Consider the following 7,500-nt stretch of genomic DNA (forward strand, 5'->3'; position numbering starts at 1 on the left):
AGTGTCTTCGTTACTGGGCTGGAGGTCAAGCCAGCACACCAGGGACATTCTGAATGCTTGGCTAAGTAGACTCACAAGCGAGGAACTGGACGTGTTACAGGACTATGCTATGGGGACTGAGGTACCTGATAGTAGAGATTATTTTCCTCAGTTGGGTCTTGAAGTAGAGTTGACCGGTTTGGCAGGGCCTTTGCTGGACTTTAATTCAAGTGAGGAAAAATGAAGCAAAATGGCAACTTCTGAATTTTGTAGTGGGACAAGCTAAGTTGTCCATTATATAAAAGTAGGAAAAGCTGTAAGGGAGAACGGGGGACGTTGTCACACTTTTTACTCTAGTGTGAATTGCTCATAATCAGAACATCTTTCAATAGTCATTCCTACATTAAATTGAAGCTTAAGATGTTGGCTTGAAATGTGTATCCCTCTCATTTTCCAACGTATTGTAACAAAGAGTTAATCACCTATCAAAGACACTCTGACACATTGTGACAACCAACCCCATCATGGGGATGGTTGTCACACACTATGGGGTTGGTTGTCACTATGTGTTTTAATGGGAACAATCTTAAAAAGAAGACAAGAAGGCAGAACTAAATTTGAAAGTTTAATTGCATTGACAAGTTGACAAATACATAACTTAATGCATCTTAACATGAACATAAACCGGAAACACATCTTTAGGCCATCCTATATAACAAAATAAGAACACAATAAATTGGCCTAACAATAATAGCCTACACAACATGAATGAATGAATGAATGAATGAATGAATGAATGAATGAATGAATGAATGAATGAATGAATGAATGAATGAATGAATGAATGAAAACTTTATTTAACAGATTGCAGAATGGGTACAATACAGTACGGCTCAATACACACAATTGTTAACACTTTCAGCGCCACGCCTGGTTTTCCGTTTTACCGCTTGAATGCCACCATCAGCGCCAATGTTAACGTTAATATCGCCTAATCTATGTTTTAAATTATGGCTATGTGTCTAATCTGCCCATCGCATTATCAAAGACTATTTTCCAGTCAGTGCTGTGAAGGCAGATTGTTTTTTTATCGCGTCGTTGCCGTTTCAGAGCAGTTAGAAAAGCCCCCGTTTTGATATAAAAAACAGCTAATTCTGGAGCATTCTATGAAAATCGTCTTTTAGTGGAATATTCCACAACGTTGATATTCGTATGCCTTTTTATGAATCGTTTTCAAATAAACGCTAGATGATCAATATTATACGTGCACGCACGCACATTACGGCCGCGCACTGATAAACGCTCCGTTGATTTCCTCACAGACTTTTACAGTGAAACCGAAAGAAGACATTTCACAAAACAGCTTATAACTTCATCAAACTTACTCTGATTATCCTACCACTGATAACATAGAGTCCTTACCTGACATCAGATGGTATCCAACTGGTATATTCCAATTCCTGATCACCATTCGAAAAAATCGATACGTGTATGGATCCAACGCGATACAGTAGAACTCCATGATCCACGGGGATCTGAGGCTCCAGAATGAACTCTAGTAACCCCGGCTGGATCAGTGAACTGGAAAATGTGGAGTACCGGATTTTTTTCCCCATTCATTTTCATTGAGTCCATTCCAAAATCACTTATGTCATCTGGGAGACGACAGGGGGCGCTTTTTTCCACAGTGATCGCCGGCGCCCCTCGGCTATACTCGGGTAGGCTCGGGTAATGCAATAATTTTTCAGATCGCAAAAAAATTATAATAATAATAATTCCGAGAAATCTCGTGAGTGGCACGCAACCACCTATAAAAAAAAACGAGAAATCTCGTGAGTGGCACTGAAAGAGTTAAGGGGATGCAGACCAGAGAAAGACGTTTGTCTTGTTTACATCAGGGTCCCCCATTTTCAATTCATAGTTGTAACATGTGACAACCAACCCCAAATAAAATGTGACGACCAACCCCAACTGGAATGTCTTGATAGCATCAAGGCTAACAGCCATCTAACAACTAGTTAGCTAGCTAACAACAATCTAAACTATAGCTATCCCTTCACACTTTTTAAGGGTAATAATTGTGAAGGGATAGCCTATTGCATAACAGCATGGAGACAATATTTTATTATTTCCAATATTAACCTAAAATGTATCTCGTCCAATTCACTACATTTCAGTAAATAGGGAAAATAGAGATGTGATATACATTTTATCAACATTTTATCAAATATTTTTTTTAAATATTTGGTCAGAAAATATATTGTATTTTACACACTCACTTCAGATGACCGTTGGTGAATTTACTCGTTGGGTCTTTCAGAACAAAAATCTTAATTTCTGCACGAAGATCTCTGTCTTATCAAGCCGTCTGCATCACTACCCTCCTCTACAGTTGTGAATCCTGGGTAACTTACAGCCGCCACATCAGGGCCCTGGAGCAATTCCACATACGCTGCCTTCAGCGCATCCTCGGAATTACTTGGCATGATCGCGTGCCTCATACGGAAGTACTCTCAAAGACCAACTGTAGGAGTATTGAGGCAACCATCACCCAGCACCAGGTACAATGGCTGGGTCATGTAGTAAGGAAGCCCTCAAACCGGCTGCCTCACAGAGTGCTATATGGCCAACTGCATCATGGACGATGCTCTGCTGGAGGGCAGAAGAAGCGCTTTAAAGACCAGCTGAAGACCACATTAAGGAAGTGCAGAATCAGACCTGAGGCCCTGAAGGATGCTGCTGCTGACCGTGACACCTGGCGTCGGCGGTGCCTAGGGATGGGTACCGAATTCGGTTCTTTTGAGGTACCGAACCGAAACACGTCGGTACTACCGAGTATCGATTCAAGTGAGATACCTTTTTTTTTTTTTCTTTTTTTTACCTTTTTTTTTCTTCATGTCAACGTTCACACGCACAATATATGCTTACCTAGAATTTGACTTGATTCAACAACAAAGCAGTTGGAGCAATGGCAAGCCGAAAACGGTCGAAATTGTAGTTATTTGAAGTTAGGATTTTTTTTTCACGACTGAGGTAAGTAAATAATTTTTTTTTAGACTAAAGTACCGAAAAAAGGTACCGTTGGGTACCGGTATCGATTCACAGGTACCGGTACCGTATCGGTTCAAATGTGAAAGGTACCCATCCCTAGCGGTGCCTGGCAGGGACCCGTATGATGGAGGAGGAAAGGACGGCCAGGAGACAGGAGAGGAGACTCAGGAGGAATACACCTGCAGCTCCTGTTACCACGACCACAACATTTACATGTCCTACTGTACCTGCAATAGGACTTGTGGATCCAGGATAGGACTACTGTAACTGAGGGGTACAATTCCCTGACTGTATTAATAAGTATGGTATCATTAAACCACTACTGTCTTATGTACATTACTACTGGCCATACAGTACACAGGTATATGATATGAACACTTCCCACAATGACACGGTTCCACAACAATATTGGTTAGAATAATATTTATTATTATAGCAACGGTAGGTTACAGAATGATAACTATGAATTGCGCTTGTAAGGCGAAGAATGTGCGTGAGTAAGTCAAGAGCGTAAGTCCATTAGAATAGTACGCAGGAGATAATAAATACCACCTGTATCTTAGGAATTATATCTATGGTACACTAGTAGGGCAGCGGGAGATACTAGTAGGGTCCCTCCGGTTGTAGGCCAGCAGGGGGAGGAAATGTTCGAATGCAAACTCTGGATCAACGGGGAATCAATAAGCTCCAGCTACGGGAGTCGGTACATTACTCCCTTGATCGGCAGACGAAAGCAGCAGCTGTAATCCAAGTATGCGTGCAGCATAGGTGAAAGCCGGCCAGCCTCTCTTAGAGACGGGCTCGAGTGATGTTCCTCACGGGTAAATCCCACACAGTAGTGGGGTGTAGACGATTCTCCTCCGCTCCAACAGCCACAGGACCAAAGCAATATAATAATAATCCAGCCGGAAAAGGGCTCTGCATTCACCGGTGTAGATTCTCCGGTGCGCGGTACTTCACATTAACTAGGTCGAACTTGACGTTATTCCACTAAGCTCTGACACTTTACTGTCCTATTCGCACGTGGTTATAAGTGCTCTATTTAGATGCACGGTTGCTCACTTCACTTGGTCGTTGACTCGTGATGAAGGCTTTACGTTTGAGGGTAACACGTTTCTAGGTTAACTTGACTTTAGGCTAAGTGCTGCTGTATCCACCTGCGACGTATTTATACGTACCGTGAATAATCTATTACCAGCCTTATTCCTGTCTCGTATTCTTGCGCAGAACCGGGCATGTCCAGGCAAGCCTTGGCGGTGACTTTGAACTAGACATTGGGGGTATGGCAGTGGTGCCTAGTGGATCGCTATACAATAGGAGAACGAAATATTATGGTCTGTACTAGGTAAAAGGGATATTCCGTGTATATGTACAAAGAATACACAAGGGATATCAGACGATATACAAATATTATGCAATATATATCAATTAGTAAATATATATATTCGGTTTAATCTGATCCTTCGTAACAGCCGCCTCCTAATTAGTCCCACCTAATTAGATAAGCAGAGACAGATTAACCGCACTGTCCACTACTCAATGTCCGTTGTGAGGGTAGGGCAATTCACAAAGTCAGTGGGTCATGGTCGTCATTAAGCGAGTCGGGGAGCCTTGGCAACTCTATCAGCCTCGCCACGGGTCGGGTGTATGTCCGCCCCTGGCCGAGCACTTCTGCCGCTCTGACCTTTCCATCGGCACCAGTGATCACTTTGCTTACGCGGCCGGCCGGCCACGCAGCTCGGGGTAGTGACTGGTCTATGATCATGACGACTGGACGGGATGAAGGGGGGCTTAGGAGGAAGCGGGCCTGAGACTGCTTTGATCTGTGCTTGGCTGTGCCTCCACCTCCTCCGTCTGTTTCTCTTGTTTGCTCTGTACCCCGTCTGAGGAGGGGCCGGTTCCGGCCGCCCCATCAAGGAGTCGCTTGGGGTGCTGGGTTCAAGGTCAGCTACGTCTGGAGCGCAGCTGAAGGGGGTGGAGTTCCGAACTCCCTCTTGTGCCCACGGTTCTCTCACAGGCCTCTCGCTTAATGTCAATAGCCTCTCAACGGGCTGTACGAGGGAGTGGCCGGTGTCGCTCGCCTTTGTGTGTAGGCAGCGTGTAGACGTGGGTTGACTGTCAAGTCCGTAGAGAGGGCCCTGGAGCGTCCACCCCAGTCGGGTCTGAACCGCGACTGGGCATCCTTTGGGTCCGATGTGGGCCGCCTCAATTGGGAGAATGAGGTCCGCGTGGTCGGAGCCGATGAGCAGGGTCGGTGTGGCGCCGTCGATAAGCGGTATAGGTAGTTGACGTAGGTGCACATACTTAGCCATCAGCTGTGGGATGGGGTAGGTGTACTGTGATAGGCCTATGTCGTGGCTGGTGAAGACGTTGGTTATACTATACTGCTTCTCGGGCTGGTCCACCGCTGCTATCTTGAAGGAGACCTTCTCACCTTTTATGGTCTTCTGGTCCCTTCTGATGGTGCGTATTGTCATGGTACCTTTGGCACCCCGCAGGCCCAGCTGGGCTGCGGCGGAAGCGAGGAGGAGAGTCTTTTCAGACCCGTCGTCCAGGACGGCGTAAGTGTCCAGGACCTTGTCCTCGTAGCTCAGGAGCACTCTGACCACTTTGATGAGCACTCGGGGGGTCCCGCTATGCTGGTCAATGTGGAGCACTCCTGTTGGTCGGTTGCTTTGAATCGTCTGGGGTGGTGCCGACTCGCGGTCGTCCGAGTAGCACCGTGACTCCCAGTGTCTGCTGTAGCAGTCGGGACAGTAGGGAGCGGTCTGGTGGATCTTTGGTACTGGTGCCACCGCCTCGGCCTGGTACATTACCGTGACGGGCCCACTTTGTTGTCCTGGCGGACGCCTGTTGATGTCATGCAGGACCTCCAAGTGGGCGCCGCCGCACCTGCTACACTTTTTCTTCAAGCGGCACTCAGCTGCCATGTGGCTGCGCGCGCAGCGGAAGCAGCGGCGGTGGTCCTTGATCCACTGACTCACCTCATCCGTGGTCAGCTTCCCGAAAGCCGATTGATTGATACAGCCGATGTTCTCCTTCACAGTACTGGCATTCAATCTTCCACTCCTCTTTCGTCGAGGGGGTGTTGTGGTTCTTGTGCTGCGGTACTGATTCGGCTTGGTGCATAACGGTCACCGACCGGCGGTTATCATTTAATCCCCGAGGTCCTGGTCTTGGGCTTGGTCCACTCCATACGAACGTGTCCAGTCGTAGGCTGCTGACCTCCCTGGTGAGGAAATCAGACAAGTCTAGGAGGGATGCCTCTGGACCGTTGGGGTCGCGGTGGTCTCTCTGCCGCCGAAAACGCTCTTGTCGGGCGGGAGGGAGCTTCTCTAATATCCTTTCTACATTAGAGTTAGCGTACAGTTCGTATATCCCCTTTTCCTTTTGGGACACCAGCATCCCTACCAGGGACTGTACCTTGATAGAGAGGTCATCTAGTGCTCTGTTGTCTCTGGCTGGGGGGAGACGGTCGATGTCTCTTATCTCTTGTATCACGTAGTCCCATATGCGTCCATAACGTTGGTCGAGGGCTACTAGAGCCGCGGTGTATGGGGTAGTAGAGGTGGAATATGCCAGCGCTATATTGTGCGCTCTGGGCACCTTCAGGTGCTTGAGTAGGATAGCATACTTGTACGGTTCATCTGGTACGTCGGACAGCATAGTCTCTAAGCACATCCGTAGCTCCGTGTACTGTGCTCTGTCCTCGCGTGTAAAATCCGGGAACGTCGGTGTGCCAAGGTACGATGCCATGGATGGCTGGCACATCGGTGAGCGTTGGGGGAGAGGCCTCCTAGGCGAGTCTCCTCTTACGTGTCGTCTTGGGCTGGTACTTGGTGGGTACCAAGGGCCGGGTACCCAGGTGCTGTTCCTCGGGGCTGGCGGTGCGTCAAACTCACCCGTGAGTTGAGTCGGGGGTTTGTAGCGCAGTGCCTCGGGGCTGACGTCTGAGCTGTACTGGGCCTCCTGGTCCAGAGTACGTTGCTGCTGGTCGGGGCTGTACTGGGCCTCCTGGTCCAGAGTACGTTGCTGCTGGTCGGCTTGACATTCCTCCTCTTCCTCTTCCTCTGCTAGGTCCTGGAGTCTTCTGTTCAGTCTCTCGGCGTGGTCCGGTTCTTCCCGGTTGCTGGGTCTCGTATGGACCGGCCGGGGAGGGGGTTCGGAGACGTGGACAGGATCCTCCTGTTGGCGGGGTCCCGGGTCGCTTGGTCGGGTAGGGGAATGTGCCCTAGACCCTTGTCGTGATGATCTCCGGGAGCTCCGTGCGGAGTGAGGGGGTGTCGCCATGGCGATCAATTGTTCTACCATCTTCGCCTGCTGCCGGTCGCGGGCATGGGCGGCGGCGCGCTCTGCTTCGCGGTGGGCATTGGCGGCGTCGCGCTGTGCATTGGCGCTGGCATGGGCGGCGTCGCGCTGTGCATTGGCGGCGTCGCGCTGTGCATTGGCGCTGGCATGGGCGGCGTGGAG

The 7,500-nt window shown here is 48.7% G+C and overlaps 1 protein-coding gene across 1 annotated transcript in view; it reads left to right on the forward strand.

Annotated features, from left to right (window-relative positions):
- Window positions 1-7,500, forward strand: part of LOC311237952 (receptor-type tyrosine-protein phosphatase mu-like) — a gene marked incomplete at its 3' end in the record, with an annotated part of 279,175 nt that overhangs the window by 166,769 nt on the left and 104,906 nt on the right. The gene's annotated exons all lie outside the window — the stretch shown is intronic.

This window comes from Notolepis coatsorum, assembly GCF_963971535.1.
Source record: "Notolepis coatsorum genome assembly, chromosome: 12".
NCBI classification, from domain to species: Eukaryota; Metazoa; Chordata; class Actinopteri; order Aulopiformes; family Paralepididae; genus Notolepis; species Notolepis coatsorum.